This window comes from Lissotriton helveticus, chromosome 12, assembly GCF_964261635.1.
Source record: "Lissotriton helveticus chromosome 12, aLisHel1.1, whole genome shotgun sequence".
Classification (NCBI taxonomy): Eukaryota; Metazoa; Chordata; class Amphibia; order Caudata; family Salamandridae; genus Lissotriton; species Lissotriton helveticus.
The window spans coordinates 94,530,298-94,542,985 of record NC_136073.1 but is presented as its reverse complement, the minus strand read 5'-3'; the positions used below and the strand labels follow the sequence as shown (position 1 = coordinate 94,542,985).

At 40.3% G+C, this 12,688-nt stretch overlaps 1 long non-coding RNA gene across 1 annotated transcript in view; it reads left to right on the top strand.

Moving 5' to 3' along the window:
- Positions 1–11,995, top strand: part of LOC144799078 (uncharacterized) — a 108,887-nt gene extending 96,892 nt beyond the window's left edge. The window contains exon 5 of the long non-coding RNA XR_013603744.1: positions 11,733–11,995. This is a non-coding gene — a long non-coding RNA (uncharacterized LOC144799078). The remainder of the gene's footprint in view (positions 1–11,732) is intronic.
- The last annotated feature ends 693 nt before the right edge of the window (positions 11,996–12,688 follow it).

The following is a 12,688-nucleotide window of genomic DNA, read 5'->3' as shown; positions in this document are numbered from 1 at the left end:
TTTCTACTTCGTCACATGCAGCGCCAGGAGGAATGTATGGTCTGAGACGATCTCACCTTGACAAATGTGTGACTACAGGGAGCTGTCCTCGCTTCCCCACCTGGTCGAACAAGAGTACAAAGTAAAGTCAGATATTTTCCACTGAATGAGTTATGATACCTTCACAACCTGAGCATTTATACAGGCTGTGACAATGGTCTACTCCTCAAGGTAGGAGATAGGGAGAGTTTCTAAAGGAGCCTGTTTTTTTAGTCCTGATGAAAGCCCGAGAAGAAGCAGTAGCCGGCAGAAACATGTCGACATTTAGCAGAGTGGAGGAGTAGTTGGCTCATCATCGAGCAGCGTACCACCAACCACGTGGTGATTAGAACCCTTTTAACCTAACCGAGGAGTGCACTAATAAAGGGAAGATAGGATATCCCTGTGTTAGTTTTAATGTTGCTATATCTGCACCTTTGCTCTGATCCTGCATTTTTTCTTTATGTTTTTCTTGTCTCCCCCACCCTATTGTTCCACCTCTGTCGTTGTCTTGCGCGGAGGTGTTGTAGCAGCCCTATAATGAAGTATGCCACAACTCTTTGTGGCTGCGGGCAGTTTTAATAACATATGTGTCTTGTCTACTCACCTTTCACCGACTAGTGACATACATTTTTTTGCCCCACTTTTCTGTGTAAAAAAGCTCTGAACAGGAGGCCAAACAACTAGGCCTTGAAATCACTTTATTAGTCATAGGTTAAACAAAAAAAAACAGAGGGCAGTTGCAGGCAAGCGGGGCAGCCCTCTAAGAGCTGAAACGCAGTCCTTTGAAGTACACAGCAGGTCTCAGGCAGCAGGAGAGTCCTTGAAAGATCTCTGCAGTTCCAGAAGTGAATTTAAAAGTGCATCTGAGCTATGCATGGTGACAGTTTTGAAGTGGGAAATCTTTTGTAGTCTTTCTTCGACAGATGGATCTGGAAATCCTTGCCTCCCTGCCCTGGTCCCATGATGTCTGGAGTAGCAAAAAGCTTGTGGGAACATCTGTGTGTTTGAGTTGAGGTAGACTCTTTGTGGTAAAATATAAGTGTGGCTATGCACAGCTCTGCCCCTCCTATCCTGTCGCGATTGCTTATCCTGCCAACCCCAAGTATCCCTTTGCAATATTTTGTGGGAGGAATACACAAGGACCACCTGCCAACTTCATCTAGCTATGTGACCCAGGAAACAGGCTGCAGTCACTAAAATAGTTAGGACAGGAAAATGCCAATTACTAAAAGTGGCATTTAAATGTGCCAATTGGGTGTAAGACACTTTGACCATGTTTAAGGGAGTGAACACAGGCATCTTAGCACTTGACACAAGTGATAAAGTGCACTGCGTCTTAAGGCCTAGAGAAACAAATTCCAGCAAAACAGGAGGATGAAAGGCAAACTGCTTGAGGATAGACCAGCCTAAGGTTTGCAGGTCTAGCAAGTAACAAGTTGTTCTTACAGAGCTGAAACAAGGATGATTTCAGAGCTTAAAAACTGCTCCAGAGTATCTTCTGCAACTACTGGTTCTCCACTTGAGCAAATGTACCTTAAGGAGAAAAAGAAAATCCTGAATGAAGCAGATGATTAGGTTGGAACCATACATTCTTTTTTGCATGGCATTCTGAATACAAATCATGAAGACATGTATATATATTGGTTAAGAATTCTGAAACCGATTGTTAGAAATTGGGTAACTATTTGACTGGGGCGGCCCTGGTCAAGTAGATACCACAATACCACAATCCTATTCAGGGTAAGGCACAAATAACCCCCAAATGAGTTTGTGCTCACACTCCTAGTAGCTTGGCACAGAGCACTCAGGCTTACCTTAGAGGCAATGTGTAAAGTATTTGTGCAACTCTTCAAACAGTAAAACTGTGAAAACACCACACAAAAAGATTCCTACACCATGTCAGCTGTGGGTATCTGGATGCACTTGTCCTGGACAAACTCCTAAGTTTAGTCCAACCGTAATGGAGCATGGGCTTGTTACAGGGACCCAGTAAGGCCCTGAACTGAGCACATTAGATCCTGGTTTGCCAGCAGAGTGTGGATCGTTGGTTAAGATGTGTTGAGGATCCCGTCAATGAGGGCTTACGATATGAAGTCGGGAAATGTATCAGTTCCAAAGAGCTGTGGAGGCTGCATTGCAGAGCCTGACATCACCATCGAGGCTGCAGTCAATGAGAGATACGAGGGAGCCAATCAGGGTTCTGGGCTCAGGTGATGCAAGTCCAGTCTTTCTTACCCAGGCAAGAGGACAGCAAGCAGCAGGTCATCACAGCAGAGCAGGAGTCCAGCAGAGTAGCAATTCAGCAGAGTGGCAGTCCGTGTAGCAGCACAGTGATCTTTCTTACAGGGAGAGTATCCACAGGTGAAGAAGTGTACCGAAGTGGTGGTGTCTGAAGTCCTTTTTTTATACACAGTTGTACCTTTGTAGTGGTGATAAACTTTTATAGGCATGCCTTTGAAGTGCACAGGTGCCCTACCTTCTAGGCCCTGGCTCCAAATTAACTACAGGGGGTATGCAGCCCCTTTGTATGGAGACAAGACACAGCCTATTCAGTTGTAAATGAAGTCTGGACCCAGCTCCTCCTTCCCATCCTGCCAGAGGTAGCCCATCCAGTCACACCTAAGCTCCCATTGTGTGTGGCTGTCTAGCAGGAATTGACAAAGCCCAACTGCTAACTACACCCAGACATGTGGCCATAGGCATACTGCAGGCACCAAATGGCTGAGGCAAGAAAATGCCCACTCTCTAAAAGTGACATTTTCAAAATTGCAATTTAAAACCTGACTTCACCATAAGTTATGATTTTAAATTAGCAATTATGAGACAACAAATCTGAAGGGATTATCTCTTCCCATTGGAAATTACACTTATGACATGTAATACGTAATCTCCAATGTTATCCTACAGGAGAGTTAGTCCTTGCAGTAGTAAAAAACGAGTTTAAGAGTTTTTCACTACCAGGGCACGTGATACTTAAAGCACATGTCCAACAATTTAGATACATAGCACCCTGCCCTTGGGACTGTCCTGGGCCTAGCACCTGGGTTCAGTACCGAGATTGCAACTCTAGAGGTAACAGATTCGCTACGACTTACTGTCGATGCAGGAGGGTCAGCAATCCTAGTTCTATTGGGTCCGCAGCCTTTGATACCATCTCGCACCGTAGGTTGGCGGACAGATTCATGTAAGCAGGGATCAACGCAATGGCACTCGAGTGGCTTAACAACTTTCTCTCAGAGAGATTCCAAACGGTGGTACTGGGCCCCTAAAATATCACCTAAACAGAGGAGTGCCACAGGGCTCCTGTCTGAGCCCGACACTTTTTAATTTATAAATGGCCCCGCTGGCTAGGATTGTGGAGCAATTAGGTTTTGGTATCGTCTCTTATGCAGACGATACGCAGTTGATCTTTAATATCGGATCAAACCCCGCTTTAGACAAAAGACGTTTTGCCAAAGGAATGCTTACCATTGCGAACTGGATGACTGCAAACTATCTCCAATTGAATCCGGATAAGACCGAATTGATGCTACTAGGTAAAGCTACTGAAATCTGGTCAGATGATTAGTGGCCACAAGAGTTAGGGACTGCTCCATCACCCAAAGAGATAGTGAAAAGTCTGGGACTAAAGCTTGATCAAGCTTTAAATATGAAAGCTCAAGTCTCGGCAATCACAAGCTCATGTTATTATGCCCTCCGACTAGTAAGGAAAATATTACCTTACATTCCGCTCCACCATCGGAGAACCCTAGTCCAAGCAATGGTCACCTCACTATTGGACTGCGGGAATGCTCTATTGGCGGAAGTCGGGGAGACGCTTATGGCCAAGCTACAGGTGGTGCAGAACACTGCCGCAAGAATGATCCTCAATCAACCAGCGGGTTCCCCCTTAGCGCCACTATTAAGGAAACTTAATTGCCTATCAGTAAAAAAGAGGTCATTCTTTAAGATCTGTTGTCTGACCTTTAAAGCAGTCAATGAGACTGGCCCAATGTACCTACGTAACAAGATAAGGAAATATACCCCTAGTAGGCATCTGAGATCAACAACTCAGCATTTTCTAGAGTCCCCGCGCATTCGACTGGTCAGGACGGGAGGGAAAGCCTTCTCGTACCTGGCACCCAAGTACTGGAATCAACTCCCGTTGGGTCTGCATACTATGACAAGCTACAACGGTTTTAGAAAACAGTTGAAAGCCTATTTATTTTAACCAAGAGTATTCTCATTTTCAGCTTTAGGGAGGTTGTTTTTTTGACTGGATAGCGCCGCGATGCCCCAGGGTGAGGTGAGCGCTTTATAAACTATTAAACTAGACTAAACTAGCATATGGGTCACTTATTTGTATTAAAAAGAATGTTTAGGCCTGGCAAAAGGTTTATTTTCCCAGGTCATAATGGTAGGTTAAACTGCATAAACAGGCTCTGCAGTGTTAGGCCTGAGACATGTTTGAAGGGCAATTTAAGTGAGTGGCAAAGTCAGTGCTACAGTCCCAGTAGTAGCATTTCATTTAGAGGCCATGGGCACATTGAGGGCCACTTTACTAGGGACTTATTAGCAAATGAAATATGCCAATTGGATATAAGCCAATTACACCATGTTTTAAGGAGAGAGCACAAGCACGTTAGCACTGGTTAGCAGTGGTACAGTGCATAGAATCCTAAGACCAACACCAATAGTTTTAGCAAAAAGGAGCAGAGAAAAACAAAACCTCTGGGGATGACCCTGCAGAAAGGGCCAAGTTTAACAGCAACCCTTTTTCTGGCATTTAATGAATAGATTTCTTCTGATGTGAAATATGTTCTTGATTTCAGGCACCTCCAGCAGATGGACCACTTTAAAACTCAATTTAGAATTAATCAACACCCCTACCACCCTAAAAGAGTCTTCAGCTTGTCAGGAGAGTCTACTGACAAACAATCAAATTTGTACCAGCAGTATTAAACCTTAAGTAAATATATTGACATTAATAATAATCATGCAAGGGACCTAAACAAATCTAAACTTTTGGACTAAGTCAGAGGAGTGGGTATGAATGTTTAAGAAGGTGTGTGGACAAAGGCAAAGTGTAGGTAACGATCACATTTATTCAGGGCCGAGTAACTTACTTTCTATTGAATCTGAATCAAACGTTAAGCTGTTAATTCCCAGTCAATGCACGATCCTAAAAGGCTTGCTTTCAAGGTTTCAACGTTTTGAGACAGACTACCCATCTCATAGGTGTATGAGTGTTATTTTAACAATCCAGGATTTCAAGTCATTAACCCCTTCGCCGCGGCACAAATTCCGCTGCGGTGCGGGCGGGGCTAGGGGGTGAGCGTGGCGCTGCGGTACTCATGAAGGCTCCCGCCCATCATAAATCAGAGTGGGCATGTGCTCATGACTGCTGGGAGTCATCAAGACTCCGCCCACTGATTATTTCTCCTGCACAGGCGGGGGATTAACAGCACATGGGCAGAGTGGCAACGTTCGGACAGCTCCCGGCCGTCATGAGCACATGCCTACCGTGACTCATGATGGCCAGGAGCTTTCATGAGCACCAATGAGGTTAAAAATGTACACAGAAGAGCAGTGGTTTAATATGATTTGTAATAGTTGCAGGGGTCATTTACGGTGAGGGTGTACCCATGCATTTTAAGGAAGGAAATAATCATACCACTGTTTATGAGAATACTGCAGGTTACCTTCTTCACAATCAACTTTGAAGGAATTACTCCTTCTAGCTCATTCTTGTGTATGCTTTATATGTTCATTGAACTTCTAAATGACTGCAACCATTGCTATAGCATAAGAGATCGTGTACACAGGGTCCAAATAGATTCAGGTAGTATATCTGAAGGACTTACCTTATAAACTTGGAGTTAGAAAACTTCCTAGGCAATTCCAATCAGTGAGTGCAAATGTCAGAGCATAAATCAGGGAAGAGTAAAACAACAAAAATCATGTAAAAAAGCATAATATTTTTAATTATGTTAAAAAAGACATAAAGTTAAAAACAACATTAATTACACATTTGAAAAAATGATTTTTCATTTCATTACAGTTCTAAAATATACAAAATGTATAAAGGTGGCACTTTTAATGTTCTTTATTTATTATATCGATGAGCGTTTCGGCGTACTCAAAACGCCTTCTTCAGGACAAGCCACGGATATTACCTACAAACAATAATAAAAAAACATTCAGAATTGTTGCTAATCAACTGTCGTAGAAGCATCCAATTTTCACAATTACATAAACATTTTCTATCCAGATATTCTAATGGAGGTAATAACAATGGAGTTTTAATATAACAACAATACAATTCATGACATTTGCACTTACTGATTGGAATTGCCTAGGAAGTTTTCTCACTCGAAATATATCTCCCTGTCCTAGGAATTGAAACATATCGATTTATCAGGGGGTCCTTGTTTTTCACAACCACTTACCTTGTAAACTTACTTTCAGTTTATCTAATAATTAATTAACCCTCAAATGACATTTATTTAATTGACTCCCCTGTTATAACACCTTTTTCATTGGATGTAGTTTTCTTTTATCTGTGGAAAATGCACATAAACAGCATTTCACGACCTTCCACAACACTGTCCTCCATAGCCATTCCACCTTTCTCATTCTTTTCTATCTCTCGACACTTGCCTCAAAGGCCCTTGGGCAAAGCAACAGAATGATTCTCTACCCATATGTTAAACTGCTAGTTCTCGGTCTCACACTTCTCTTGTTCTTCTTTGCATGAGTGTAAGATCAGTGCTGAACTATTTCTTTTTTTCAGATAACAGCAATCCTCTTGGTGGCTTTAAAGTCTCACCGGTTTTCTTTCTCGCAAGGATCAAACTCAATTCTTCATTCCAGTCCCTCCCTTAACTTATCTCTTTCTAGATAATCTATTGACTATCTGCTGTTCATCAGACACTAGGTAATCATTCACGCCCCAGTGCTTAAAGTGCGTATAGGACAAAAATAATAACTTCTTCGATTTGCTAGCCCACATTATCTTTCTCTCTCATTCTAAGACCCTTAATTCCAGTGTGCAAAACGATTCCTTCTTTACATGTACCACCACAGATTCTAGGTACCAACTGCTCAACATCTGACACCTCAACTACCAGTTTGCATTTTACCTGAAGTATAGAAATCTGGCTTCAGGAATTTTGTTGGTTGCTTAGCAGCACTGGCTACTGAGATGGAAAAGGTAAAGGTCCTTGCAGTGATGCTAGTGTTGCTGTGTTTCTTTTCAAAGAATGCAACCTTTATCAGGTAAACATAGAGTGACCACATATTAGCTGAATTATCTAATTTTGGATTTTTCTGAGGATGGAAGAATGGTACATTGAAGGTAGTCTACAATTTCACAGTGATGTAGTGATGCATTGACATACTCAGCCGATATTGGGACTAGGGGTATGTACCAGGTTTCTAGTGAAGTAAACTGGACTTTAAAATATTTAAGCGGTTAAAGACATGATGTTAAAACTTTTGTTGTTGTTTCAGCTGAGAGAAGCGTGTCAAGTCTCGGACTGGTGATTCAAATATTTTGATTGCTGTAAAGTGCGTTTGCTTGGCAATTTTGTGCTTCATGAGGAAAGGGTTTATACCCTTTTGGATAGGAAGTCCTATTTTTTATCCATCTGGGCTGGGACAGTGCATTATCGCAGGTGTGTGGTCGTTGCTACTAACTGAATTTTCATTAAGGATTTCCAGGGGATGGGCACCTCATTCTGTAAACTTGAGGTGTGATTCTGACTCCGCAAGTTTTCCTTATTCGGTTCTGATTTCTGTCACACTCATCGGCATATAAGGTGTATTTTGTAATCACCTTGCAATTTGTTGTAATATTTATTTGCTGACTTTCATTCTGTTTTGATTTTTTATTCCTTACTTTTTTAAATAAGTTTTATTTAGCGCGAATTCGACGCAAAGGTATCAGAACACTTTACCTGAACAACAGTTGGATAACATTTTGCGTTACAGGTTGACTACGTGATTTGCCCAGAATCACAGGTTGTTGAGAGTCCCTGTCAAGTCTCGAACCTGGTTCCCCAGCTTTGAGTTTGATCGCTCTAGCTGTTAGGCCACATTCCTCTCCCCCCACTTTAGATAGAATATCTAAGGTCTGTATAGGCTACCTGCAGATGCTGCTTCTCAGCAAGCTAACAGCAACCAGGGATAAATTAGACAAAAATCAACAGACTACTGGTGATGAGTGAGGAATCTACACTGCATTGCAGAAAGATGTAAAGCTTTTCTAACTCAAAGCCAGATTGACAACTAGTGTCAATAACATAACAGCTTATGACATGTGACAGCATCCCTGTGAGCAGGGTGAATCTCAACTTAGGCGTGTTTGTGACAAGATTCTAAGACTTTGTTCAATGGTTCAACCATCAGGACTTTTAGGTCAGGTTATTCTCTGACAATGGCTGGAGATCAAAAGATATACTTAATAAGTGTTCCCAGAAATCTGAAAGATACCATAGGACTACCTATATGACTCCAAGGGTAAACATGCTATTCTCTTTGCATTTGATTATATGATGCTTGTATGTTGTCATGGTTAATTATGTTGTCTCCAAATATTACTGCTTCTCTGGATTCACTATTGATACTTCTGTCTCAAATTCTAAATCCCCATACTTGCAGAGAATATTGATGTCTCTTGAAAGCATGACATTTAAAGTTGCAGTGTAGCTACAGATAAACTATGTCTCTATCATGTCTACATGGTTAATGCTGTAGAGTTTGAGGAAGTCCTCGGGATCCATTTTTTTACAGATCACTGATTACTAGTGAGTAATATTTTGAAGTTTAACAGGAGCTGCCATTCCATATCTGCACTGTCTAGGGGATGTATGCTAGACACTCAGATATATCTGTATTTGTTTGTGTCAGATGGGTTTCACATGCCCAGAAGACATCTTAGTCATAGGGAGCTTCTTGGCACAAAATGCTTTTTAGTGCAGGTTATTGTTTTCAATTATGTTGCCATTAACAGGAGAACCTTTCTATTGACGGTGGTTCACTGTAGTATGAATGAAATCCACTCTTGCTCATTGATGGCGATATTGAGTGAGGGCTTCATAAGGCTTATTTACCATTGTTATTCAGGGCAAAGAGTATTGTCTGAATTCTGCCAGATGAGATACTCCATCAAAAGCAGGCAGCTCTTCTACCTGCTGTATTACAAGTGCCATAGGCTATGACACACTTGGAATATGGTTGACAAGACAAACCTCTAATTAAGGGCCAAAGTTCATTCTTAATATCCCGGGACAGCTGTCTGCATGCTCAGGTGATATGAAATTTTGTAGTTAAAAATATAAAGAATGAATGGTCCTAAACAAGGTTACTACACAACACTAATCATTTCTTAAGTAAACTCTTCTAAAAAGAAGGGAACTCAATAGATTAATGAAGTTTTAACCTTTTCCAAAATAACCCAAAGCCTGCCTTCATACTGAAATCAATGGGATCATTATTTAATCTTTAGGAAATAATGGAACATTTGAGATACTAACTTAGCAGTTGCAATCAAGAGCTTTGGCAAAGTGGGACAATCTCTGAATGGATGCTATGGGCCTCTGGTGGTCAAAGCATGATGCAAGGTTGACAGATGCACTGGGTAAATTCCCTCAATGGGTTTATCCTATGCAATTTAACTGAATAGGAATCTCTTAGGCCATTGGACAGTCACAGATTTAATTGGCAAAGCTCACATTTATACATATAGCAAAGTTAAAAAATGTGAAATGATGACATTTTGGCTGGAGAGCCAAATTGCAAAGTTAAACTACCCATGGGATTGGTACAAATAATCCACAATATCAAGTTTAGGGCAGCTGAAATACAGGACTTTTGGCTTTGCTGAATTTATTCATACAAAAAAGGTTTATGTAGTGGCAGCTAGTAACATTGGAAAGTGGTGAAGCATAAAAGTTGGTTATGACTTTTATGTAACGAGCGAAGCAAGCAAACTTAATGGACGAATGTGGAGTGTGCAAGGGGTACTCCGCCTGAGAAAATATAGAAAAAATTGGCAAGTAGTGCATTTTAAAGCAAGGTTTATAAAGCAGTGGGAAATTAAAATCTTGAAACATTGAGCACATTAAAAAGTATGTCATAGCTTTCTGCATAATTTCTGCACAGTTACGGTAATATGCAAATTGTACAGCGCAACAACTTCAGGCCCTTTAAAGTGTGTGCTTGCCCGGTGTCTTGCACTGCATTAAGCATTAATTTTGGATAGAAAATGCTCTAACCAAGCTTTGGAAAGCACCCATAATTGCTGGCTGCAGACTAGTGCATGGATGAAATTATTTACATGAATTACGTACAAACACCAGTCAGCATGTGATGATAATACATGAATAATCTTAGTTGCGTAAGTGTCTGAAAAAATAATACAAAATGAAAATGAAAACATTTCTAGAGTAAAACTAAATAAAAACACATGTTATCATAAGCTGCAGTAAAAAAAGTGTCAGCCATCTTGGAATGGGACTATATGCCAGATTATTACATGTGTTTCCAGTTTGCAGGAATATTGTTAAAGCTTTCCTAAATTATGTTCATAAGAAGCACATCACATGCTGACTGGTGTTTGTACGTAATTCATGTAAATAATTTCATCCATGCATTAGGATGATTTATTACTGATCACTCAGAATTTTAAGCGCGTAATTGTGTTACAAATACACTGTAGTAATTGTATTTAAGTTTACATTTGAAAATTGTGGTATCGAGTGTAATCACGATCACGTGACCGCAGCATAAACCAACCAGACTGCTTAAAACGTAGGAGTGAAAGCCTCAGTGTGTCTTCTACATGCTGATTGGCGGATAGACTAAGGCGCGAAACGCTTTACATTTTCTGTAAGTCTTCGTAACAAAACGTTCGTTTTTCTATGAGAGTGTATTAGCGAGGAAGATAGTTTTTAGAATGACAATACGCTATGAATTGTGTAAGACTTTAACCATAATGATTTGGTGTATCTTAGTTTTAAGCAGAATATGATCGTATGTTACATAGTAGAATTAGCTTGTTTCAGTTCTTCACTGATGAGATTATTTTGTAGCGAGTGGCAATATCGAATCGCTGGATGATCTTGGTTTGATTTGAACACAATTATTTTGTTTTATGTCTATTTTGGGACTAAAAGTTAGACAGTATTATTGCATTATTAGGGAAAAGAGTGTAATCATATGGTTTGATATTAGTCACATTAACTGTTGAATACATGTTCATGAGGCTTATTGTATTTCCTTGGTTTTTCCCACACAGACCCCTGAGAAAGGGTCTCCCAGGACCCGAAATGCATCGGGTAGATGTTAAATGTAAAAGTTTGAAGTCGCCATAAAAATTGATTTGCATCTATGAAGAATTAATAGTAATGAAATTAATAAATTTTCGTTTGAAACTGAGATGAGCTTTGAAAGAATAATTTTTCTAACGATAAGCTGATTAGGACCATCCCGGTCCAAGTATAAGTGTGCACACCACCATTTGCAAGTGGGATTTCCGCTTTCTCTAAAATTTATATTTGTTATAGTGTTCGTAGACAAAACACTTGGAGGGAGTCGCACAACAAAAAATTGTGAAGAATTTGATCTACAAAAAAAAGAGTAAAAATTGAGTGCTGGATGGACATTTATATGATTTAATAGAATTCTGTTCTCATGAATATTCACTTATAAACCTGCCTCTTTTCTCATAGGGGGAGGAGCCAATTGTTTATGCTTCTTTGGAGCTGGAAACCAGGACAGAAGTGAAGCCCAGCCCCAAATCAGGCCAGAAGAATGACATTGTGTATTCAGAAGTGAAGTTCAAATAGAATGACCACAAGCTGATGATTTCTGTTCTTGTTGGACTCTATGATGTGTATTGTAAATACGCAGTAAGGCGAGCTCAGGGTGGCCAGTAGCCCTGTGGGCAGGAAGGCAGATCCCATACTCGGTTCAGGTGAATGTTTACAGCTGAATTTGACTGAGAGCATTTTTCATAGCTGATACCACTAAATACTACTAACCTTGCTGATAACTTTGGTGAAACCTTTATATATATGTTTCCACTACTTTAAGTTACTTAGTGGCTGCTTTCTAACTATCAAGCGTTGGCAAAGCCAATAGGTCTGACTCTAATATGGCAAAGCATATAAACACACACATTTAATGATGCTGTTTACTAGCATTGCATGCATAGTATCTTAAACCGCTCCCTGTTGCCTTTGCCAATGCGGGGACAAGTAGCAACAAAACATTACTTTTTCTTTAAAATGCATGCAGGAGATAAAGAGCTGAAGGTGTTAAACACCAAAATAATTAAACCCACACTTCATGTGTAAAACAGACTCCCATGCATTCCTTAGGAAGTGTATCATGAAAGGTGGATGAATATACCAAATAGACAGCAGTTTGAGGTGAGAGAGGGACACTCTGGAAACACCCAAACACAACAATATGTACATTGTAAAGAGTTGGTACCAATATGCTACTCTGTCAATTCAGCCTTAAAGAGGTAGTAAAATAGTAAAATAGTGTTTCTTTTCAGGGGAGAATAACATTTTGCTTGAGTAGAAGGATGGAATCCTTGAATGAACATTGGGAAGGTACTTTTTTGATAGAAATTCAATGACCTCTCCTATTTTTGCATTTCAGTTAATTTATACTGTGC